The following is a 26446-nucleotide window of genomic DNA, read 5'->3' as shown; positions in this document are numbered from 1 at the left end:
CGGGAATGATGGAATACTCTCCACTTGCCTGGATGAGAACAGCTCCAACAACATTCAAGAAGCTTGACACCATCCATGACAAAGCAGCCCACTCACTTGGCACTACATCCACAAACATCCACTCTTTGCATCACCAAAGCTCATTAGCGGTGCTGTATACCATTTGTAGATGCAGCACAGAAATTCACCAAAGCTTGTCAAACAGCACCTTCCAAATCCGCAACCACTACCACCCAGCAGCATTGTGGGTCTATCTACATGGACTGCAGCGGTTAAAGAAGGCAGCTCATCACCAACGTCTGAAGAGCAACAAGGCATGGTCAACAGCGCCCACATTCAATTTATGAATAAAAATAAGCTGTTCCTGTTCATAAATTATCAAGAACCAGAGGTCAAAGTCTTAAGTATTTTGCAAAAGAAGCTATGAGAGGTTAGAAAAATTACTTTTTCACACAGTCACTGCCTGGAAATGTGGGGTCAGGTTCAACCGAGGCATTCAAGAGGGCATTAGATGACTATTATAATCAAAAGAATGAGCATGATTCCTGGGAAAGATAGGAGACTGTCACTAATTTAAGATGCTCAGAGAGCCAGTGTGGACACAATGGGGCTAATGATCTCCTTCTGCACTCTAACAATTCTGTGTCTTTATGCAGCAAGACCTGAACAATATCCAGGATGGACTGATAAGCGACAAGTAAATTTCACACCACTCAAGCACCAGGCAATGACCATCTCTGACATAAGAAAATCCAAACATTGCCCATGGACATTCAATAGCATCATCATCGCTGAGTCCCCCACTATCAACATCCTGGGGAGTTGCCAAAGACCGGAAACATTGTGATGCCAATAAAGAGATAAAAGGTAAAGGTGCCATAATCCTACCAAAGCATAGGACTGCTCTTTCATTAGTCAGATGACAATACAGTTGACTAACTGAACCCACATTGCTAGCATCACTCTACATTACAGACCACCCATCCAGACAACTGAGCTAACCAACCTACCATTTAAGATATATCAGGAGAGCAGGAATAAACTGCTTGGACCTCTATGAAATTACATCATGGGATCTTTAATGTTCCCTCAAGCAGCTAGGTGGTTTAATGTTTCATCTGACAGTACCTCCAACAGTGAAGGACTCCCTCAATCGTGTAATGGCATGTCAGTGCGGTGCTCAATCCTTGAAGCGGACTTGACCTTTGAAATCTTGTGACTTGAAAACAACTGCACCTCTAACTGAGTCCACACAATTCAAGCGATGTTTTGTGACTGCCCTGTGGAGTGTTGAACAACACCCTCTGGGAAACTTCATAACTTTGAAGGTGACATATGAATACTTGCTCTTGTTACTGTTCATATTTTCCATTCAGTATGGACAATCGCACTGTGAGGAGGGTGGTGCTAACAGTACAGAGGCTCTATTGAAGAACAAGGCTTTTGATGATATCTTCGTCAAAATCATACATCTGCATTAACCACAGATGTTATTCAATTTGTTCTCAACAAATTGGCATTGTACAAAAGGACACTATTCATCACCAATCTTCAAGTGCTCGATGCTGTGCGTGTGACCAGGATCTCCCTAAACTCTTGTCTGCTTAAAAATTCATTCACAATGCACCTGGTCCTGTATTTATTCAGTCACATTGCTGGCCAGGTCAGCATTTATTACCCAATCCTAACTGTCCACAGACAGTTAAAAGTCAACCATATTGCTGGGGGTCTGTAATCACAAGTAGGCTAGACCAGATAAAGAAGGCAGTTTCCTATCCTGATGGATATTAGTGATACAAATAGAAGTTTCTCCAACAACTGACAGTGGTTACATAGTTATCATTAGACTCTTCATTCTAGACTTATTGAATTCAAATTCCACCATCAGCAGGATTTGAATGCAGGTCCCTGGGTTTCTGGATTAATAGTTTAGTGACCACTAGGTCACTCACCTCCTCATATTGCCCATCCTTAGCTTCCCTTGAGAAGCTGGTGGTGAACTGACTTCTTGAACTAATACATTCTCACAAACTTTTCCTAAATTTGAACACCTTTATAAAATGCCCACTTCACTCTCACCCCACAACAAGAACATCTTGGGGGCCAGTCACCTGCAAGTTGAAAGTCCCCAACAGTTTGCCCATTAACTCTAATTTAACCAAGAGCATTCCTCTTGAAAAAACCTTGCACAATGAATGGAAATTGGATGGGGATAATCAACTGTTGAGCAGAAAAGCAAGACAGACTGTTCATTCTACAAAGAGCCAACATTGCCTCAATGGGCTGACTGTCCTCCTTGTGTGATGTACTGGCTCTGTGACTTTATGATCAGTTATCCCTGGACCGCTGTCATGGCTAAAGTCATATTTTTTGCATCAAATGATGGCAAGATAGAGGCAATATCCCTTCGCGCAGAGGTACCTGTATCTCCGAGTGGTGTTATGCAATAAGGAAGACCATTGTTCGTTGCCATGACAACTGAATATGCCATTCCTCATCATTGCCTGGTAAAAGCCCTCAGTTTCCCTGCTCTTCCCCAGCACCTCGAGTACACCTTCGACGTGCAGACTACTATAAGACCATCAATTGCACTGCAGTGGTCTCACTCTGAACTAAATGGTCAGGGGTTCAAGAGACCTGAGCACAAGGGAGGTTTGCAGCTTGCAATCATTTGAATAAGATGTTAAAACCAAGATCCCATCTGTCTTTTTAGATCGCTGTAGAAGATTTCATCACACTGCACAAAGTTCTTTCTACTGTCCTGGGCAATATTGACCCCTCACCAACACTTAAAACAGATCACATGGCCAGGATCTTCGTGAAATCTTACAAACTGGGTTGGTGTGTGTTGCCTACATCATGACATTTTGAAAGTCTTTAACTGATTGTAAAGTGTTTTGAGACATCGTGAGGTCTCATATGATGTTGTACAAATACAAACCATTCCATTCTTCCTTCAGGAGTAAATGGGGGTATGCTTCCAGGCTGCTGACTTTACAAATGATGCTGATATTCTGAGGATGAATTGAACAAATTGTGTGGTTAACACAGATGAGCAGCTGCTACTCATTCAGAGATCATCAATCATCCTGCTCTTAAGAGTCTTTGTCTTAAGCACCAACTTACTCACATTGTGATTATTCATACGGGAGCAAAGATATGAACTGCAATAATAACAACTCATATTTATATAATGCCTTCAATGTAATAGTGTACAAACATATATGAACATAAGAAATAGGAGCAAGAATGGGCCATTCATCCATTCAAGCCTGCCCAGCTGTTTAACAACAATATGACTTATTTGCCCCAGGCCTCAACTCCTCTCTTTTGTCACCTCATCTTAGCCTTCAATGCCTTGAGGTTTCAAAAGTCACCTTCTTTCAGTGATGTAGCTTAGACAACTCCGTTGAGTCCAGAATTCCTAACATCTGGGAGAAGAAATTCCTTTGCATTTCAGTTTTAAATGAGTGCCCCCTTAATCTATAACTATGTCCCCTAGTTCAAGATTCTATCACTACTGGAAACATCTTCTCAACATCTACCCAGTGAAGCCCCTTCAGAGGGTAGACAAGAGTCTGGAGTTACATGTAGGCCAGAAGACTGCTTTCCCCAAAAAGGACATTAATAATAGTTGATGCTATCATCATCGTTACTGAAAATAGCTTTTAATTCCCAAATTCATTAATTGAAGCTGGATTCCAGCAACCACGATGGGATTTAAACTCACAGTCCTTGAACATTAACTTGTGACTTTGGATCACTTGACCAGTGACATTATCTCTATGACACTGTCTCCCATATTAAACTCAAGCTCTTTCTTTGTCCTTAACTCACTGGATTCCCCAAAGTTGGGATGAGTCATTTTCATTGATATCAAAATCGCCTCTGTCTTCCAGCCTCAGTGAATCATTTTTCTTAAGTGTTGATGTGGGCGCTGCTAGCATTTGATGCGCATCCCTAATTTTCCTTGAACTGAGCAGCTCACTCAAGCATTGAAGCCAGTGACAAGTCAACTTGCACAGAAAAGTAACACAGGGGCCACACAAATGGCCAGCAATGATTATTCCCAATAAGAGACTAACTAACCACTGCCCTTTGACAATGGTGTTACCATCACTAAATTCCCCACTATCAACATCTTGGGAGATACCACTGACCAGAAAGTCAAAGTTGACCTGCTATATAAATGCTGTGGCTACAAGATCAGGTCAGTAGTGAGACATGTTCCAGCAAATAACTCAGCAGCACGGTGGCATAGCAGTTAGCACTGCTGCCTCATAGCACCAGAGACCTGGGTTCAATTCCCAGCTCAGGCAACTATCTGTGTGGAGTTTGCACGTTCTCCCCGTGTCTGCGTGGGTTAGGTGAATTGGCCATGCTAAATTGCCTGTAGTGTTAGGTGTATTAGTCAGAGTGAATGGGTCTGGGTGGATTGGCTCTTCAGAGGGTTGGTGTGGACTTGTTGGGCTGAAGGGCCTGTTTCCACACTGTAAGTAATCTAATCTAAAAAAAAACCCACTGTCTAATTCCCTGAATCCTGTCCATCATCGATAAGTCAGGAGTCTGATGGACTATTGACAACAATAGTTAAGACACTGCCCAGAATATAGCAGCCCACTTGATTGGTACCACATCTACAATCATTCACTCCTTCCATCTCCAATGCTCAGGAGCAGCAGTGTACTACGGAAAATCACCAAAGCTCCATTAGACAGCATCTTCCAAACCCACAACTGCTAGCATCTGTAAGGACACAGGCACATGGGCACACCACCTCCTGTAAGTTTCCTTCTCAGCCACCCCTCACCCTGACTTGGAAATGTATCGCTGTTCATTCAGTTTCATAGTCAATAAAATGTGGAGCTGGAGAAAGCACAGCAGCAGCAGGAGAGCCGATTTCTCAGTCACTCCTGGTTAAGGGAGCTGCCCGAAACATCGACTCTCCTGCTCTTCTGATGCTGCTTGACCTGCTGGGCTTTATCCAGCTCCACATTTTATCAACTCTGACTTTCCAGCAGCTGCAGTCCTCACTATCTCCATTCAGTTTAACTGGATCAAAATCCTGGAATTCCACCTGTAATGGTTTTGGGGTCTACCTACAGCACGCAGATTGGAGCGGTTCAAGAAGGCAGCTCAACACCATCTTCTCAAGGGCATCTAGTGTTGGGGAATAAGTGCTGGCCCAGCCAGCGACACCCATATTCCAAGAGTAAATTTTTTAAAAATGATATATTGCTATAGGTATGGAGTCACATGTAAACCAAACCAAGAAAGAATAGCAGTTTTGCCTCCCTAAAAGAAGAGCAATGAAGCAGATGGGGTCTTTTTAATGATAACCGAGTGTAGTTTGACAGCCCCTGTCACAGAGGCTAACTTTTAATTCCAGGTGTTATTAATCAGAATGAAATTCCACTGTGTGTGAGTGTGTGTGTGAGTGTGTGTGTGTGAGTGTGCGTGTGTGTGTGAGTATGTGTGTGGGTGTGTGTGTGTCTCTGTGTGTGAGTATGTGTGTGAGTGTGTGCATGTGAGTGTGAGAGTGTATGTGTGTGAGTGTGTGTGTGTGTATGTGTGTGTGTGAGTGCGTGTGTGTGAGTGAGTGTGTGAGAGAGTTTGTGTGTGAGTTTGTGTGGGTGTGTGTGTGTCTCTGTGTGTGAGTGTGTGTATGTGTGTATGTGAGTGTGAGTGTGTGAGTGTATTTGTGTGAGAGTGCGTGTGTGTGTGTGTGGTGGGTGAGGGGGACCTTGATGCACATGTCCATTGGATCTTTAAGTAGTCAGACTGGTAGATAAAGTGGTTAAGAAAGCATTGGAGTCACTTGCCTCTATTAGTCAGGGTGTAAGAGTTTAAGAGCAGGGAGGTGATATTAGAACTGACTAAAATGTAGATTAGACCACAGCGAGAGTACTGTATGCAGTTCTGGAAGCCGCATTACACGTGAATGCACCAGAGAGGGTGCAGAGAAGATTTACCAGCATGTTGCCTCAGCTGTCTCATACTTTAACACTATGATTGGACTGGACTGAAATGAAATGAGGACAGTGAATACCGGAGATTAAAAGTCGGTTGTAGTTATCCTAAGGCAGGATATGACCAGTAGAGTTTTAGATAAGCTCAAGCTTTCATTGGATGAATCATGTCAGGTCAGCCAGAGAGCACTGGAATACTCAATTAAGGCAAATTGAATTTGCATCCAAATTCAGGAGATGAAAGGACGTACTTTTCTAATAAAAGACCAATAAGCCTCATGCTTGCGACAAATTAATTCTTCAGGCAATTATCTGATTTATGTCCAGAAATGTTTCTTTAACATTAGGTTTTCAGGTGTGTAGCAGTGGGGGTAAGAATTGCAACACTAAGTGGAACTTTAGATAAACTAAGTGCAGAGAACAGTGTGTACTTATTCAAGTTAATTCTAAGGCAATTTATTTCTTTATTCAATGCAGTGCTACAAAGAGCACTGCCTATCCAGGCAGCAATCTTAACAGGTCAGAAAGATGATTGCTCAACCCCCCTCCCCCACCGAAGTCTAACGACTGCCAAAAGGTGTTTGTCACTATCAGGGGCACCTGGCCAGAACTGGTCAACCAAGCAGCACCTCAGGGGGCACACGGAGCTTGTTCTCCGAAAATCTGAAATGGTGAAGAAGCATCCCGCTGTCAGCAGTTGGAGCTGATCTCAGAAGCCCCAGCAATATGCACAGGTCACATCACTGGACTAACAACCCAAAGGCTCTGGGAACATGGGTGCAAATCCCACCACAACAGCTGGTGAAATTTGGACTCAATTAATAAATCTGGAATTGAAAGGTGTGTCCTTCTTTGTGAAAATAAATCTGGTCTACTAATGCCCTTCGCAAAAGAGAATCTGCCATCCTCTTCTGGCCTACATGAGACTCTTAACCCCCAAATGTGACTCAAGGAGGTTTCAGGAACAAATGCTAACCTGAGCAGTGATGCTGAAAACCCATGAAAGAACAAAGAGAAATCTTCTTCACTGTGAAGAATACCATGACAGAAGGAGATATTGCAGTGGTGATGAATCTTCACCATTGTCTATAAAGAAGATCTCTCTCGGCACTATCTGTAGAGGGATCAATAGTGTAAACATTGCCAATTGTAGCCAGAGACCAAAAACAAAATTCCAGTTAAAGAGGAGAAGCTACAAATATCTTATTTCCCAAATACTGGAAATTTCAGGTTAAAACTTAGAACTTGCCCAATATACACAGTAGATCTATAAGAAGGTGGACAACTCAAACTAAAGTTCTCGAAACATAACATTAGCTTCTTTCTCTCTCTCTCCAGCAGATGTGTTTTGGGGAGTTGTTACTTGAATAGCAGAATGATGGTCATGCTCCTATTTCTTCTCTTAAGGGCAGGCAGACTCATAGAGTCACAGAGCTGTACAGCATGGAAACAGACCCTTCGGTCCAACTCGTCTGCGTCATCCGGATACCCCAACCTAATCTAGTCCCACTTGCCAGCTCTTGGCCCATATCCCTCTAACCCCTTCCTATTCATGTACCCATCCAGATACCTTTTAAATATTGTAATTGTACCAGCTTCCATCACCTCTGGCTACTCATTCCATACACGCACCACCCTCTTCGTGAAAATGTTGCCCCTTAGGTCCCTTTTAAATCTTGCCCCTCTCAACTTAAACATATGCCCGCTAGTTTTGGACTCCCCCACCCAGGGGAAAAGACCTTGTCTATTTACCTTATCCATGTTCCTCATGATTTTATAAACCTCTATAAGGTCACACCTCAGCCTCCGACGCTCCAGGGAAAATAGCCCAAGTCTATTCAGCCTCTCCCTATAGCTCGAACCCTCCAAACCTGGCAACATCCTTGTAAATCTTTTCTGAACCTTTTCAAGTTTCTCACTATTCTTCCGATAGCAGGGAAACCAGATTTGTACACAGTATTCCAATAGTGACTTAATCAATGCCCTGTACAGCTGCAACATCATCTCCCAACACTCAATGCACTAACCAATAAAGGAAAGCAGACCAAATGCCTTCCTCACTATCCTGTCCACCTAAGACTCCACTTCAAGTAACTATGAACCTATACTCCAATGTCTCTTTGTTCAGCAACAGGCCCCAGGACCTTACCATGAAGTGTATAAGTCCTGCCATGATTTGCCTTTTCAAAATGCAGCATCTCACAATTATCTGAATTAAACTCCATCTGCCATTTCTTGGCCCATTGGCCCATCTGATCAAGATCCCTTTGTACTCTGAGGTAACTTTCTTTGTTATACACTACACTTCCAATTTTGGTGTTATCTGTAAACTTACAAACGATACCTCCTATATTCGTATCTAAATCATTTGTATCAATGACAAGAAGCAGTGGACCCAGCATCGATCCATGTGGCATACTGCTGTTCACAAGCCTCCAGCCTGAAAAGCTACCCTCCACACTTTTACGTTGTTGATATATAAGTTTGGAGAATCTTGAGTTCCTTGCTGAAACTCAAAGTAACAGCATGTTATCTCATTGTTTCTCATTATTCACAGGTACAAGTCAATCCCCACAATAGCAACTGTTGCACCAAACACAGTAAGTCGAGGCCTTCAGTAAATTTGTTTTAATTCCAGTAGACAGATCTAATGAACCGTACAACACATAATGTAATCTCAGTATAATCATGCTCATGGATGTAAGTACTCCATATGGATCCTAACAACACAAAAGGAAGCTATTCTGCCAAGTCTGGAGAAAGTGAGGACTGCAGATGCTGGAGATCAGAGTCAAAAAGTGTGGTGCTGGAAAAGCACAGCTGGTCAGGCAGCATCCGAGGAGCAGGATCGATGTTTCGAGCATAAGCTAGATGAACAGTTTATGCTTGAAACGTGACTTTTCTGCTGCTCGAATGCTACCTAAGCAGCTGTGTTTTTCCAGCACCACACCTTTTGACTCGATTCAGCCAATTACGTCAATTCTGACTTTCTGAATGACCACGCCCGAAGCCCTGTAATTTATTTACTTGTCAGACAATTATCTAATTTCATTTGGCAATTTTTTATTAAATCTGCCTTTACCACCCTTAATTGGCAGTGCATTGCACGTCCTAACAATTTATTGCAAATTTTAAAAAGTGCTCATCTTCCCTCTGGTCTTTTGTCAATTGTCTCAATCTGAGTAAGGGGTTGCCTTTTAAGACAGATGAGGAGGAATTTCTTCTCTTTGCGGGTGGCAAATCTGTGAAATTCTTCATCGTGGAGTGTTGTCCAGACTGGCTCATTAAGTATATTCAAAGCTGAGATAGACAGATTTTTAATCATTAAGGGAATTATGCGCTTTGGGGATAAGGCAAGAAAGTGGAGATGAGGATTATCAGATCAGCCACGATCTCATTAAATGATGGAGCAGACTTTATTAATTCACTCACGGGATCTGGGTTTCACTGGCTGGGCCAGCATCTATTGCCCATCACTAGTTGCCCATTGGACAGCTAAGAGTGAACCAAATTGCAACAGGTCTGGAGTCGCATGGATGGCCAGACCAGGTAAGGATGGTAAAGATCACCTTCTTTAAAGGACATCATGCAACTAGATATTGTTTTCCTGATATTCGGCAATGGTTTCATGGTCATCATTAGACCCTTAATTTCAGATTCTTTACTCAATGCTAATTCCATCATCTGCCATTGTGGGATTTGTATCCAAGTCCCCAGAATATTTGCTGAATCTAGCAATAATACCACTAGGCCACTTCCTGCCCAGTCAATGGTCTGAATGGTCTACTTCACCTCCCGGATTTTTTGGTCTTAACTCTCCACAGCATTGAGTGATAGCATCGGTCACACATGTGAAAAGATGCTCCAATGTTTACCTTCGTTTCTTGCTCCAGGCCAATGGGAGATGTTGCCCTGTGTCATTTTGCTCCACCTTCAACTACAGGCTCATCAAGAACCAATTCAGAAGACATCACTTCAAAGCGCCACTATCATTTGCAAAAAGCAGAGAGCCACTGTATCCGGGACTGAACATCTGCACTCGCCAGTGTGCTCACATCACCTATTACAAGCCGACAAGAGAGTATCAGTATTGAGACAGTAAATCAGAATAGTGCTCAGCAGTGTCAATGCCCCTTTGAGTTTCAACGCTACAGGTAATTGAGTACTTTCCTTCTCATACATTAACATACACATGATTTGGTTTGGGTGGTACCTTTGTAAACATCAGTGGAGAATTGAATAAGTCACTGTGCTCACAAAGTGTTTCAAGATACAAGCTCCATTCAATGAGAGACTACATCCAAACCATCCCACTTTCTGTGTGAAAATGACAGAGGGGAATTAAATGAAAATGTATGTTTAGATTGCAAATGGTTTCTACAGCAACTGCAGCTCAAATATAACTGCAATGCCGGTTATGAGAAATGTAATTGTGTCGCATTATGCAAGCAGAGCTCTTAGTGACTTACCCACACTTCTGACAGGAGTTGGTGGTGAATGGTGACAGCATATTGACAAGTCAAGCCACCCTGGGTGAAGGCTTGAATAGGGACAGAACAGAACGCACCAGAGAAAAAAATCCTGCCAAAAGACTGCAGCAGTTAGATCATAGACACTTACCTCACAGAAGAAGGTCGTTTGTCCCATCTTTGACGAGTTAACCATTTGGTTCCACACCCCTATGGTTTCGCCCTAGATATTTTGCATCAGTTTTTATTGTGGAGAAAGAAATGGAGGCTAGGGAGCTCAGGGAAATAAATATTGATGGATTGAAAATAGTCCATAATACAGAAGAGGAAGTGAAGGAGGTCTGAAATAACATAAGGATGAATAAAACTGATCAAGTCTAACCCAGGATGTTGTTGGAATTTGGGAAAGAAATTGCACGGCCCTAGCAGAGATAGTTGTATCATCTACAATCACAGATGAGGTGCAGAGGATTGGAGGATGGCTAATGTTATGCCTTTATTTAAGAAAGGCTGTAAGGGGAAACTTTAGGAACTATAGACCTGTGAGTCTGACTTAAGTGGTGAGTAAGTTGTTGGAGGAGTTTCTGAGAGAAAGGATTTACATGCATTTGTGTCGGCAAGGACTGATTAGGCATAGGTAGTCAGCTTTGCACATGGGAAATAATGTCTCACAAAACTGACTGAGTTTTTTCTGAGGATGGGCGGCACGGTGGCACAGTGGTTAGCACTGCTGTCTCACAGCGCCTGAGACCCGGGTTCAATTCCCGACTCAGGCGACTGACTGTGTGGAGTTTGCACGTTCTCCCCGTGTCTGCGTGGGTTTCCTCCAGGTGCTCCGGTTTCCTCCCACAGTCCAAAGATGTGCGGGTCAGGTGAATTGGCCATGCTAAATTGCCCATAGTGTTAGGTAAGAGGTAAATGTAGGGGTATGGGTAGGTTGCGCTTCGGCGGGTCGGTGTGGACTTGTTGGGCCGAAGGGCCTGTTTCCACACTGTAAGTAATCTAATCTAATCTAATGTAACCAAAAGAATTGATGAAGGCAGAGCAGTAGATATTGTCTACATGGACTTTAGTAAAGGCATTGACAAGTTTTGCATGATAGACTAATCAGTAAAGTTAGATCACATACAGCAAAAACTTGCTCACGGTAGGAGACAGAGAGTGGTGGTGGGCGGCTGTTTCTCGGACTGGAGGTCTGTGACCAGTGGTGTTCTGCAGGGATCAGTACTGGGTCCACTTGGTTGGCATTCATATAAACAATTTGAATGAGAATTTAGGAGGCACAATTAGTAAGTTTGCAGATGACACCAAAATTGGTGGTATAGTTGACAGTGAAGAAGGTTATCGAAGATTACAAAGGGATCTTGATCAATTGGGCCAATGTGCGAAGAAGTGGCAGAAGGAGTTGAATTTGGATAAATGCTGGTGTATTGCATTTTATTAGAACAAACAAGGTCAGGACTTATACAGTTGATAGAACGGGACTGGGAAGTATTCTTGGACAGAGAGACCTAGAGATTCAGGTACATAGTTCTTTGAAAGTTGCAGGTAGATAGGGTGGTTAAGAAAGCATTTAGCACACTTGCCTTCATTGTTCAGATCTTTGAGTATAGATGTTGGGACAACATATCGATGTTGTACAGGACGTTGGTGAGGTCATTTTTAAAATACAGTGTACATTTGTGGTCGCTCTGCTGTAGGAAGGATGCTATTAAATTGGAGAGGGTTCAGAACAGATTTTCCAGGATGTTGCCAGGACTGGAGAGTTTGGGTTATAAGGACAGGCTGGATAGGCTAGGACATATTTTCACTGGAGTGTAGGAGGTTAAGAGAATTCGACGTTTCGAGCATAAGCCCTTCCTGATGAAGGGCTTATGCCCGAAACGTCGAATTCTCTATTCCTGAGATGCTGCCTAACCTGCTGTGCTTTGACCAGCAACACATTTGCAGCTGTGATCTCCAGCATCTGCAGACCTCATTTTTTACTGTAGGAGGTTAATGGGTGACCTTACAGTGCTTTATAAAATCTTGAGGGGCATAGATAAAGTAAATAGCAAAGATCTTTTCCCTAGGATTGGAGAGTTCAAAACTAGAGGGCATATTTTAGAGGTGGGAGGAGAAACATTGAAAGGGTCCCGAGGAGCAACTTTTTCACACAGAGGGTGGTTCATGTGTATAATTAACTGCCAGAGGAAATGAAAGATGCAGCTACAGTTACAACATTTAAAAGACACTTGGATAGGTACATGAATAGGAAACGTTTGTAGGGATATGTGCCAAATGCAGGTTAGGGGACTAGCCTAGTTTGGGAAACTTGGTCAGCATGGACGAACTGGATTGAAGGGTCTATTTCCACGCTGTGACTTGCCCAACCATGCTTTGATGGCGAGATGGCTAGAGGATGACGCTTACAACCTGGGTTAAATTTTTACACTGCCTGTGATAGTCGAACAATGCCTGTCTCTGCACCTTATTCCACACTCGTTGAGTGGTGCCCTATGATGGCTATACGTAACCCATTGTGTTTCTTGAATGAACAAATGGTCCTTTGTGGTGCATGGAAGCAGGCAGAGCCCCCACCTCTGTGCCAGTGACTCAAAATTCAAATCCCACACAAGGATTAATGGTCAAGAAAGCTATGGCCAAAGAGACAGAAGAGTGATTGTGGAGGGTTGTTTCGCTGGTTGGAGGCCTGTGACCAGCAGTGTTCTGCAGGGATCGGTACTGGGTCCATTTTGGTTGGCATTTATATAAACAATTTGGATGAGAATTTAGGAGGCACAATTAGTAAGTTTGCAAATGACACCAAAATTGGTGGTATAGTTGATAATGAAGAAGGTTATCTAAGATTACAAAGGGCCAATGGGTTAAGAGGTGGCAGGTGGAGTTGAATTTGGATAAATGCCAGTGTATTGCAACTTCCTGGAAAATCTGTTCTGAACCCTCTCCAATTTAATAATATTCTTCGTACAGCAGAGCGACCACAAATGTACACAGTACTCCAAAAGTGACCTCACCAACGTCCTGTACAACATCGATATTTTGTCCCAATATCTATACTCAAAGATCTGAGCAATGAAGGCAAGTGTGCTAAATGCTTTCTTAACCACCCTGTCTACCTGCAACTTTCAAAGAACTATGTACCTGAATCTCGAGGTCTCTCTGTCCAAGAATACTTCCCAGTCCCGTTCTATCAATTGTATAAGTCCTGACCTTGTTTGTTCTAATAAAATGCAATACACCAGCATTTATCCAAATTCAACTCCTTCTGCCACTTCTTCGCCCATTGGCCCAATTGATCAAGATCCCTTTGTAATCTTAGATAACCTTCTTCACTGTCAACTATACCACCAATTTTGGTGCCGTCCGCAAATTTACTAATTGTGCCTCCTAGATTCTCATCCAAATTGTTTGTATAAATGCCAACCCAAGTGTATTAACCATCACAATCCTTCCTACACACACTGATGGCAAGTGTTAAAAACAGGAGAGATTCATGGTCAGCTCCATGATGGAATTTTGAAGCCTCCACCATTATCATCCATAGCTTAGCTCCCTCAGTGAACTGTATCCCACATAGGCCACTGTCATTTACAAGCTCTTACAAAATCTGTTACATCCCCCATCTCATTCTAGATCTTTAAACTTACCAAATGGCAAACAATTCTCCTCATCTCCTCTGTAGTAATTTTGCCTATTATTTTAAATATGAAAACTCTGATGATGAATCCACCTCAACAAAATGTTTTTTCCCAATTTGTTCCATGAAATGTGCAAGTTTATGAACAGGAGTAAGAGTTGGTCATTTGGTCCTTTGAAACCAATCTGCCATTTATTTATATCACGGGTGATCTGGTTGCAACATCATTCCACAGTCCCACCAGCTCTCTAGTCTGCCTTTAATTGGAGAAGCTTTACTTTTCCACAGCAGACCCCTAGTTCTAGATTCTACAACGAAGGAAAACACCCTGCCTACCTCCTGGTGATGCATCAGAATCTTATATGTTTCCACCAAACCATCACTTACTCTTCAAAACTCCAACAGATACAAGCCTAGCCTGTTCAACTTTTCCTTGTAAAACATCAAAATCCTTCAATTAAATCTCTGCTTATTAATCTCTGCTCAATGAAAGTCAATCTCAGGTTCTCCAATGTTTCTCATGAAGACATTAATTTTGCAATCTCAACTCTCCAAATTGCACCATTTTTGACACATGTCCCTGCATCAATGTCAAAGTCATTGTAAATATACTCTTAGTGCTTCAGACTCAACATTTAGAAAACCCAGGTGAAGGAAAAACAGCCAAATACATGATAACCTTTTTCTCTGTCATTAGAAATGTCTCAACGCAAACTATACTAGAATGTTGCTGAAACGGGGGCATGTTGCCAGAGCTTTTTGTCTATAGTCATCAGGACAAATGCAAGAATACTAAACTTCAAACAATCGTAACACACAACCATAGAAAATAGGAGCAAGAGTAGGCTATACAACCCTTAAAGTAAAAAGTGAGGTCTGCAGATGCTGGAGATCAGAGCTGAAAATGTGTTGCTGGTTAAAGCACAGCAGGTTAGGCAGCATCCAAGGAACAGGAAATTCGACATTTCGGGCCAGAGCCCTTCATCAGGAATGACCCTTAAAGCCTATTCCAGCATTGAACATCACCATGGCTGATTGTACAACTCAGAACCCTGTTCCTGCTTTCTCCACATTTCCTTTTAACTTTTTAACCCTCCAGGGTTATATCTAGCTCTTTCTTGAAAATATTTAATGTTTTAGCTTCAAGTGATTTCTGTGGCAGAGAATCTTTTTCTGAGTGAAAAGAATTCTCCTCATCTCAGTCCTAAGTGGTCCATGCTGTTAGACTGTGATCCTTGGCCCTGGACTTCCTCGTCATCAGGAACATCCTTCCTGCGTTTATCCTGTTCAGACCTATCAGAATTTTATAGATTTCTATGAGATACCCCTCATCTTCGAAATTCCAGTGAATTTATACTGCAGGAGAGAAAGGTTCTAATTGGTTGTCAAGTTGACATGGAGAAACCCACAAGGAACTCTTGGCTCTCCAAGCTCTTGGGAAATTCCAATGGGTACAGCTCTCATTGCAAGGTGCCCTTTTGTTGTACCATTGCAATCTTGCATTAGTGCACAGACCATGCTGTTATAATACGGAGTTCCAGGTTTTTGACCCAGTGATGATAAATAAAAGCAGTTGATATTCTTTCAGTGCAGGATAGTGAGAGACTTGGAGGGCAAACTGATAACAGGTGACACTTAACTGAAAAAAGAAACCTCTCTTCTCTTCCCAAAGATTTACAATTTGGCCTACATTGGTTCAGTACAACAAATAACAACATTTTATATAAACGAGTCCAATCAAACCAGATAAGAGCAAAACACTGTGGATGTTGGAAATCTGAAAAAAAATCATAAAATGCTAGAGAAACTCAGCAGGTCTGGCAGCATCAGTGAGGAGAGAAATAGAGTTAATGCTTCGAGCTGAAAAATGTGTTGCTGGAAAAGCGCAGCAAGTCAGGCAGCATCCAAGAAGCAGGAGAATCGACGTTTCGGGCATGAGCTCTCTTCCTCCCTCTACAAGGATTTCAGTGAGTCCCTCTCTCACTGCACCCTCCTCTGCCCTTAATGCTTCGAGTCCTGTATGGCCCTTCTTCAGAGTTAAAGAAGAACTGAAGAAGTTCTGAATAAATGTCATGCCAGACTGGGAACATCACATCTGCTTCTCTCTCCACAATCAAACCAGATGTGAGTTCTACAGGAAAAACTGGGAGACAAGTCAGTGAGTTAGAATCATGATGAAGTGATATTTAACAACTGGCTTGATTTTGGCAGACAGTGGTGCAATCATCTCCCAGTATCACTGCAGCATTGGACCGTGAATCAGAGCAATGAGTCTCCAACATCGAGAATCCATGTGAACATTTGACCCATTTGCCGATACAGAATATTTGATGTTCTTGCATGAAATGACATTTGCTGGGTTAAGCTCTAAAGCACCCCTGAGCTCGTTTACATAGACTCCTGTTTGCAATGTCAAACGTTCATAGGAAGATAAGAAGTGGGAACAGGGTAGGCTACATTGCTTCTTGAACCTGGCCCACCATTCCATAAGAGTCACGGCTAATCTTCCAGCTTAACCCCACGTTAACAGCTTCAATCAACAATCTTAAAGAAGCAATGTTTTTACTTGTGAATTAATATTCAAAATCATAGGGTTAACAAGATTGAAAGTAAATATTCAATTATTCAACATCTGAAAATAACAATATTTAAACATATAAGTTCGGAGTAGCACTTACCGTAAGATCGAGGGCGTTCACCAGCGTGACAGGAGACAATCGTTGTGGGCTGACTGTGTCTCATTGAACTCTGAATTCCTTTATTTCCTTTCCCATTCTCTTCATTATTGATTTTGATTTATGGCCCTTCTTGATGATATTTTTGGACACCTTGTTTCAAATGTTTAGACTGAAGATAGTTCCAGAAACCCATGAATTATTAAAGTGTTTCAGCCAACCTTGTGTGAGTCCATTTTTCTATCATTCCTCTCTTCCTTCTTAGGTCGTCTACAGACATCACCAGAACTCTCTTACTTCACTCGGAGATCTAAACATTAACAGCCTCCAAACTTCCATTCAAAGCAGCTTGTATCTGCAAGTTCCTGACAGCTTGCTGCAGCATAGGTTCCCATCAGAGGGAAAATAAATCTGCTCGGGCGAAAAATTCCAAAAGTTCTGGACACAATTAAATGAATATGAAGAAAGCCAATGGTAATGTGTTGTCAATCACACTGTTAACCCAATGCTAACATAACAGTAAAGAGGCGGTGGGTTTTAAGTGGCTTTGAGCACATATAGATAAGGGACTGGTGAAACACTGATGTTGTGGGATATGTGTTATAAGACTGCGCATCTGAAAAAAAGCCTCTCTTTCTCTCTCTCTCTCCACATTGAAAAGCTAGTTGTCTTGGTTCCTGTCTCACCTATTAACAGCTGACAGCAATTCCATTTGGTTAACCATTCCACACCAAAGACACATCATTCAAATCAAAGTGCAATGACACATTTTATGAAGCACTGGCTAGATTAGACGTTTTAGGCTTTCAGCACTAGCATTTTACATTTTAGAAGCCTTGGGTGTAATGCACACCTTCTGTAGCCATTACACTTACTTGTCACACTGCGATGCATCTAGTTATTTATCCACATCACTCCGCTAAAGAAGAGCATCAAAGGCCGCCCCAATCTGCTGGCCAATATTTAATGGTAAACCTTATACTTAAGCCTTCATGCGGTGAAACTGTTAAGTAAGAAAGGTAAAAACAATGACTGCAGATGCTGGAAACCAGATTCTGGATCAGTGGTGCTGGAAGAGCACAGCAGTTCAGGCAGCATCCAACAAGCAGCGAAATCAACGTTTCGGGCGAAAGCCCTTCTGTTAAGTAAGAAAGTCCAGGAGTCTGGCCCAGAAAGGAACAGCTGATATGTGACCAAGAGACAACAGCGTATAACTTCATAGGTCACTGAGAAGTGATGTTTCTTTGCATTTTCAAGTGGCTGGGATTTTAAAAATCAGTTTGCTTGTTTCTAGCAATTTGCTAATACTATGCCTCGTGCACTGTACAATTTGCTTGAACAATTCAATCATTGAGTCTGAAAGTCAGCAGCAATTCAAGACTGAAGGGTCAGTAGTGTATAAGCATGACAGTAAAACAAAACTAGGAAAATATATAGTTTTCATAGTACCTTATGTGTTACAAGGCATCATACCTGATTGTTATAAATCAGTGCATCCTCCAAAAGCCTTATGACTAACTCCACGGTAGTCATGTCTCACATGACTGCACGTCTTGTGCATCATTCTTCCAATGTGTCCACAGCAGAAAAGAATGCTTTTAATCTGTTCAAATAAACTTTGGATTCACTCAAGCCCAGTTCTATAGGAAATGTTAGTATACTACATTCTCAGACAACTTTACCAAACAAAACATAACATGCACAAAATGCAAGAAACCACATAAAATTTACCAATGCAGAGTATTGCCCTATATCTCACCAATTCTTATCTCACTTCTTGAAAGGCTCAGCCTTATGTTCAGCTTTTACCTTCTAATGCTGTGTTGGATATACGCTTTTCAAGTCTGTGATGGGATTCACACAGATATGGTTTCTTCTGCACCATTTTTTGCTGAGTGACCTGTGATCCCTGAGCACTGAGGTATCCTTACCTAAGATGGCTGAACCATCTCACAATGTTAAGGGTTGAATGGTTGGCTTTGCTGCTGCCCACTGACAGCAATGCCACAGGAGATGTAAAGTGCTGTTGCTACATTAAAATAAACATCAAACATACGAACAAGCTAACTTCCACTTGATTTATATGGAAAACATTATTTTCTTTTGAATCAACCAGTGTAACGTTGAACTGAGATACACAGAAACAAGAGGTGAGCATTCAGCCCTTCAAATCTGCTCTCCCAAACTGATCACACATGTTGGAAAACTTCCACTTATTTCCCAATTCAGAATAAAACATCATTAAACACACAGGAAGGCATTTTATCAACACAAACCCTCAAGAGTGCTCGACCATTCAATTATATGTAGGGACACTACCACTGCACCACAAGAGTCTACAGAAGTGGTGAATGTGACCATTCATGACTGATCTGTAACTTTACTTCAATTATCTCCCTTACCTCTCTATCATTTAAGAGCCTTAGTTCACGCCTTTGTATTGTCAGTTACGTAACACATTTGTTACACATGTACTGCTTTCCACCACTTCTCTGACCCCAATAAAATCGTTACTCTCTCCAAATAATTCAGCATGTCAATGCATGCCCATTGCGCGGCCACGTTGTACAGATCAAGTTGCATATTTCGCTCATGTTGCATTGGACACTAGAGTTTGCTTCAGTGCTCTTGGACTGAAAAGGAAAGATTAGTTCAAATTTCTGGAGGAAACAGGTGCTGGTTGATGTTAGGAGAGGATCTGGTGTATCACTTGGCAGCAAGCTCACCGGTTCTGATGTCTTCTCAGACTGGCCACCAAGGGAGTGTATCAGAGTCCATGGAACTACTTGAAGAAGATAATGATGGAGCTCTTTTAGAAACATGCTATTTTCCAACTTCTATTGACACCAATAGCACATGATTGGTTTCTTTGCTGAGTGATAGGCCTTGCTGTGCAAAAGGACAGTTATATTTGCTAACAAGCAAATGCTATGACTAAGTCACTAACTGGTAGGTAAATGCTCAGAAATGTGTCAAATAAAACCAAAACACATAATGATATTCACAGAAAAAAACACTTTTCATTCACCATTGAAATATTTTGTGAATCTGTTCTTTACAATCTGCCAACACTCAAGCCTAAATGTTCCAATCAGCATGTCAAACCAAATGGGTGACACGAGTTGGAGAGCTTCATCATCTATGTGCATGGAGGGGATGAATGCCCAATTAGGTGAGGTACTTTTGTTCAGCTTCAAAGCCTTCAGGAGGATGAGACAGAAGTAGCAAAAACCAAATTTGAGCAACAAGAGAGGATTGAATCTCACTTTCTTGCAGTCAGGAAACTAACTCCACAATAGAATGGTCCAACATAATGGAAGCCCTGGTCACTTCCCGAGAGACTAAAAGATTAGTAGTTCAACTTACTGTCTTTTTCTCTTCCTTTTCAGCTCTCTACCCATTTAAAAAGTTACGCATGCTGGTACGGAAAATATTAAATCCATAAATAGTGAGTGGATAAACAACAGGACATCGCATCAGAGGCACAGAAAACTTCTCCTTGTAAAGGTCAACCTTGACTGCAGAGAGGAAGTTAGTAACAAATTAATTTATTTCCAAACGCCATTCTGGCTGGGAGGGAGATGGTGATGTAGTAGCATTGTCACTAGACTAGCAATCCAGAGGCCAGGTGAATGGTCTGTGGACATCGGTTCAAATCTCATGACAATACTGAGTGAAATTTGAATACAGCTAATGCATCTGATATTAAAAGTTACTTTCAGTAATGATGGCCATGAAATTATTGCCATAAGAAACCCATTTGGTTCATTAACACTCTCTGGGGAATGAAATCTATTGTCCTTGCCTGGTCTGGCTTTCATGTGACTACAACTATGTGAGCTGCCCACAAAATGCTTAAGCAAGTCTCTCAGTTCAAGGGCAATTAGGGATGGGCACCATTCTTGCCAGTGATGCCTATATCCCGTGATAGAATGAACAGCTAAAAACTGTTTATAGTCCCTAAAACAAATCAAATAATTGATAAGAACGAAAGTGCTGTTCAGCAAAAGGCAATATGCATGGAAATAGTTTCATTAAAGATACAAATGCTGTTTGCTTGTTAAATCTGTGCACGTCACTCATGCTTTGCAAAGCATTTAGGCCAATCTGCAGGAAGAATGAAGATCTGGATTTGATTATGCCCCATGATTAATGAACAGGTCGACTTCACATGGGCATAGCTCAGTAGCTCGTACTTTTGCCTAAAGTTAAAGGGTCTGTGTACAAGCCTGAGTCTAGAGGTTTGAGCACAACAACCCAGGCTTGCCACTCCATTGAGGATCATTGTTGAGTGTGGTGTCCTTCAGATGAGGTATTAAAGCTGAGTACCCAGTCTGCACTCTCAGTTATCACATAGAATACCATGGTGCTATTTCAAAGAAGTGCAGGGGTGTTCTGGCCAACATTTATCGCTCAACCAATACAACTAAAATAAGTATTTCATTTCTCGGATACTTTATGAGGGGCCCTGCGCAAATTGATTGTTAATTTTCCAAATTTACAAACAGGAATTCTGCTTCAAAGGTAATTCAATGGCGCAGGGACACCCGAAGGTTGTGAAATACATTAAATATACGCAGGTTCTTTTAAGTCAGCCAGGATGACCCTCCAACTCACCTCAACAGCCAACAAACAACAGTCAGGGATGCTTTTACTGACCAGCATCCTTGCTGGTGGGGACTGGGAATGTGAGGAGAACTTGGTTGAGTCATTTTGCTCTCACTAGTTAGACTCTGACACTTTATGCTAAAAATGATTGGCATATAAATCTGTGTGTGACATTTGGGAAAATCTTTTCACACAGCAAATGACCAGAGCCTAGGCCGTGTCCACTGAATGATTACCTGAGAAAAGTTCAGGGGAGAAGGTACTAGGTGTATTGTTCATTCAGAGAGTTGGTGCAGATATTACGGGTGGAATGGTCTCCTTCTGTGAAGTAACAATTCTTTCATTTGATGAGTCAGAGCCAATGAATTCATAGAAATTAGGGAAGACGAAGTCCAAAGCTGCTTTCTGCCACTAGTCTAAATTGGGACGCTCAGCATTTTAGGAATTGTTTTGTCTAACACAGTGGAACATTCATTCTGCAAATTCTTCAGCTACAACAGCAAGTTATTCTGACCTCCTCAAAGGTCTCCCTTCCCCTTAAAAAGGCAAAATCCCATTTCTCTTCCCAATAGGACAGAAACCAATTACCAGGCAGACAGCTCAGAATGTTGCCTATAGCAAATCATTTCCCAATTCTTCCCCACCCTCTGTTAAATCATTGTAGCATAAATTTAGAGGATATTCAATTCTGGACTAACTACATGCTCATACATGTCCAGGGATGGCCACCAGGACACAAGGGAGACATTCAAGGCAGAGAAGTACAAAGAAGAACAGGTTACATATTACTTTTCTTCAAAGTTGACAGCAGCTTTCGAGGCTCTTTTTGTACATCTCCTCTTCCCCATCTCACCCCCAATTCATTCTCTCTTCATATTTACGAGAATAATAGCTTCCAAGCTGCGCTTTTGCCATTGGTTTGCACATCACTGAAACATAATTAAAAGTACACCACCTAAGCCTGTTAGATGGTCCACTGGAAGAAATGGGCTAAATGCAGTCAAGATCCTTTGCCTCTTCCTCATGTCGCACATAAATATAAAACCCAACTATGCCTCATTTCATTTCCAACTCACAAAATCTGAATGTGATTTTTCCTGTTGAAAACGCAACTCTCCTGGACTGTTGCTTGTGAGTACCTTGCGCTGCCAATCTTTGGCTGCCACATTTACCTGTACCTTTGAGAGTAGTTCAAAACTTGGCAAATCGAAGCTGTTCCTAAACAGCTGAGGTCTGCTGTTTCTGCTGGTAAAATTCCCAGGCTTTGCATGTGTCACAAGAAGTATATCATTGGCCATGATGGGCACTCTAGCTCATACACACTCCTATAACTTAGGATGTGACAGCAAATTTGGAATATGGGCAACAAGACATGTCTGGAGCAGTGCTGCTTGTACCCGACCCCAGAGATGTGCAAACACAAAGATCAAACGTGCGTTCAAATCTTCTTACAAAAAGTACTAGTTTCAAGATTGATTTTTCTCATCCTTGAGCGCAGTGGCCAGAAGAGAGAGGAATGTTGAGGGTTTTTTTGAAAAATGTAGACTGCCTGCCCCCAGTCCACAACCCAGAAGGAAAAAACTAGTAAAACCCATGAATGACACACACTAGTCCAACTCATCTTGTATAAATCAAACTGAAGCTTCAGTGTGTGCATTCCAAAGTATTACTGTTTTCCTTTTCCCTCTGGGATGTGACAGTCCATGCTGGAATGTTGATAACAGGCATGGGCAGCAGATTCTGAACACTCAAATCTCTCCATCTGCACTATAGTTGACCAGTCTACATAAACCTGCAAAGGATGAGCGAGACTGAAAAACAAGTACTGATGTCTTTCTGGAAAGATTTTTGCTTTATGCAAGGATGCTGGCAAACCAGCAGTTAAAAGGTACTTTTATAATTAAGGTAACATCCCTTTAAATGGCTAACCTTGAGGAATTGAGAATTGTTCCTTTAAAAGGGGTAAGGAGACCAGGCACTGAAAACATACAAAATCGCCTTTCAGTAAAATGCTGGATGTTTTCTTTTCTACAGACTTGACAGTCTCGCTGTGCCGCCCCCTCTCTCAACCCACCTCCGCGGCCCCATTAATATTATAGTCCTACCCGCCTACATATCCTCAAGAATGGAATACACTTATTTGGCTTCAGGATCCACAGAATGTAAAGTGGAGATGAGGTTTCCATGGTAACCCACCATGGCATCAGGGCCTAGAGCCAGGCATCAGGCCTGCCCTTAAGAGAGCTGTTTATCAAAGTCACTAAGATAACAGGGTTCAATTATTTATTTGCTGAGGGAAATGTGATTATTAAATCTTTAAACATCTGCAATTTTACAATAAATTGTGTAACTTCTACAGACAGAAAATATAAAATAGCATCATTATGGGAAATGAAAGTCCTAGAGCCCAACATTTTGTTCGTGAATGAGGCTGACTTTATCAACAAGAAATTAAAATAAAATGGCATTTTGGAATTTTCTACGAGAACTCAATTTCCATCAACTTAATAAGTCAGACTCCTCCGTCCTTCATTACCTGCATACATACTGTCCATTGAGTTTCATGCAATGGGTTTCCATTTTAATTTCCTTCATTCAGCGCCTATGAATTTGGAAGCTGTATCAATATTATCACAAACTAGTGATTCTTGTTAGAAAATGCATGTGTGAGAATGACAATGGGACTTTCATCATACTATAATCAAATAACACATCAAACTTCATCATCATATCTCAAACATGAGAAGAGATCCACTTAAAGCAGTAACTTTATAAACGTTTGAGGGCTGTCAGTGTATAAGTTCTCAATTTGTTAGTGGCTCTGTGTGGCGACTGAGATGGGCAAGAGAGAAAACATCCAGGACTCCATACATAATATGTATAACTTGCTTAGGAAACAACCTCTTCTCTTCTCTCCCCATCGTTGCAAACATTATCTTCAAATATTCAGTTTTGGATACATATGTTCACTGTCCTCAATATATTTGGTTCCCCTCAGTCAATATAAATTGGGAATAGCACTAAAGAGACTAAATATTAGAACTCAGTATCTCAATTCTCCAACTTTAATATCAGTCATTCCAATTTAAGTCTGCCAGCATTGACAATAAGAAGACGTGTTTAAATTGTGCTCCCACAGGGGCCTGTACACTGGGACAAACTTGGGGGCTACATCAAAGAAGTGCTTGGATTAGAGTCAAGAAGCTTGATGAAAAACATTCATTGGAAACATCATTTTCTGGTACATTGGTGTTCTAAATGTAAACATTCTACAAAGAATGCATTAGGATATATGCATAAATGTACATTTTGTAGGCGATGAGAAGTTCCAGTTGGGATCTCAGAAGATGGCCTGAAACTAAGTTTTTGCGTGAAATAATTTTGTATGTGTTTGGAAATCAGATTTTGAAAATTCAAAGAACCACAGGGTTTCTGGGTGTGACAGGGTCAGTAAGCGAGGACAGGTGAGCAAACTGAAACAACAGTTTTCTTGAGAGGGACAGATATTGGAGACTGTACCTTTATAAAGGAACATCTAGTGTACACAGCAAGTGGATCAGTTAGTCTTGTGAAAATAAAAATACCTGGTTTGATCAGTGCAGAGTTAGCTAATATCACCTGAAAAAGAGGATGGGGTTTGTTCAAATATTGCAAAGGAGGACAGAGGGAAACATTCAACATATACAAACGCGTAAATGCACAATGAAATCTTTCTAACGAAATTGGAGGACAATGCTCCTTTAAGAATAATAATCCTGCTTTTTCAACATTGCAACTAGCCAGAGAAGCCACCGAGACAGTATAGTTGACTAAAACCTTGGCTCTTCTTTTCATACCATTTTTGCAAGACTCAAAAATAAAAATGACTTTGTAAGCTGTTGCATAATATAGGGAGACTCCTCTCAAGTCCACCTCAGCTCAATAAACCGCTTCATTAATTAAAAGTTGGAAGGTGTGCCAATGTCGACAGCAGTCATTGGTAAAGGAGCCAGACCTGGACATGACCCAGTGGAATTGTAATAAAATGGAGAATGGATTTTATAATTGCCTTGGCAGGCTGCTTTGCGTTGTGGTTAGTCCTGGCTCTGTTAATACTCAGAATACTTAACTCAGCTTTTCCATACAGAGCTGATGATTTGGTGTAAACCAATTCATTAGCTACATGAACAAGAACATGAGGACATAGTGAGTTGTAATGTATGGCCCAAGAATTTGGTCCCAAAGTTTGCAAATACCACACACCACTCCATCAGTCCAGTTTGCCTGCCAACAATATTCAGTCCCAGTGGCTAGTCTCACTGTCAGTTTAATATATTGACCATTCCTAAGTTAGCTATTTAATTGAAACCATATGCTCTCTCAATATAAGACTTTAAAGCCTATTTATAGATTATACAACACCCATATTTAAGGTTCAGTATCAAAGTACTATTTAGAATCAAAAATACCATAATGGGATCATTCATTATGATAACATCACTGTACAAGCAAATCAGAAACCAAGCAAATGCAACCATGGCAGCTGATGGAATTTACATTCAATACTAAATGTAATTAAGCTTTGAAAGTCTACAGTTGAAAGCTAATGTGATCACGAAACTATCACTGGGTGGCGTAAAAACTCATTTGGTTCACTGAGATCCCTTAGGGAAGAAAATCCATTGTCCCTGGCTACACTTGACTCTAGAGACCCAGCAATGTAGTCGAGTCTCACTGCTCCCTCTGGAAAAGCAGGATGGGCAACAGATGATGACATTGCCAGTGATGCCCACATCCCATGCTTAGAATAAAGAGAAAAAAATTCAAGAGGCAAATCAAGATGGTCTTCATGAGGACAAATGCTGACCAATTATGTCATAACACTGAAAAGCTTGAACAGCTCACCTAAGATGCCCCAACATGTATCGATGTCTCAGTAGTAACCCCGTCTTCTAGAGCACTACTGTATTAGCTCCAGAAGCAGTCAATAAAATAGTTTTTATTTGCAAACAACATAGACTGTAATAATTCAAGAAGGCAGCTTATCACCATGTTCTCAAGGGCAAATAAGGATGGGCAATACTGTAAATGTTGGCCCAGCCAAAG

At 41.5% G+C, this 26446-nt stretch overlaps 1 protein-coding gene across 2 annotated transcripts in view; it reads right to left on the bottom strand.

The window, feature by feature from the left end:
• The window catches only part of adcy5 (adenylate cyclase 5), a 424581-nt gene that overhangs the window by 395641 nt on the left and 2494 nt on the right, over positions 1-26446 (bottom strand). The window lies entirely within an intron of this gene.

This window comes from Hemiscyllium ocellatum, chromosome 7 (assembly GCF_020745735.1).
Source record: "Hemiscyllium ocellatum isolate sHemOce1 chromosome 7, sHemOce1.pat.X.cur, whole genome shotgun sequence".
NCBI lineage: Eukaryota > Metazoa > Chordata > Chondrichthyes > Orectolobiformes > Hemiscylliidae > Hemiscyllium > Hemiscyllium ocellatum.
Note: the sequence above shows the minus strand (reverse complement) of the source record. Positions and strands in the feature narration are given on the sequence as shown.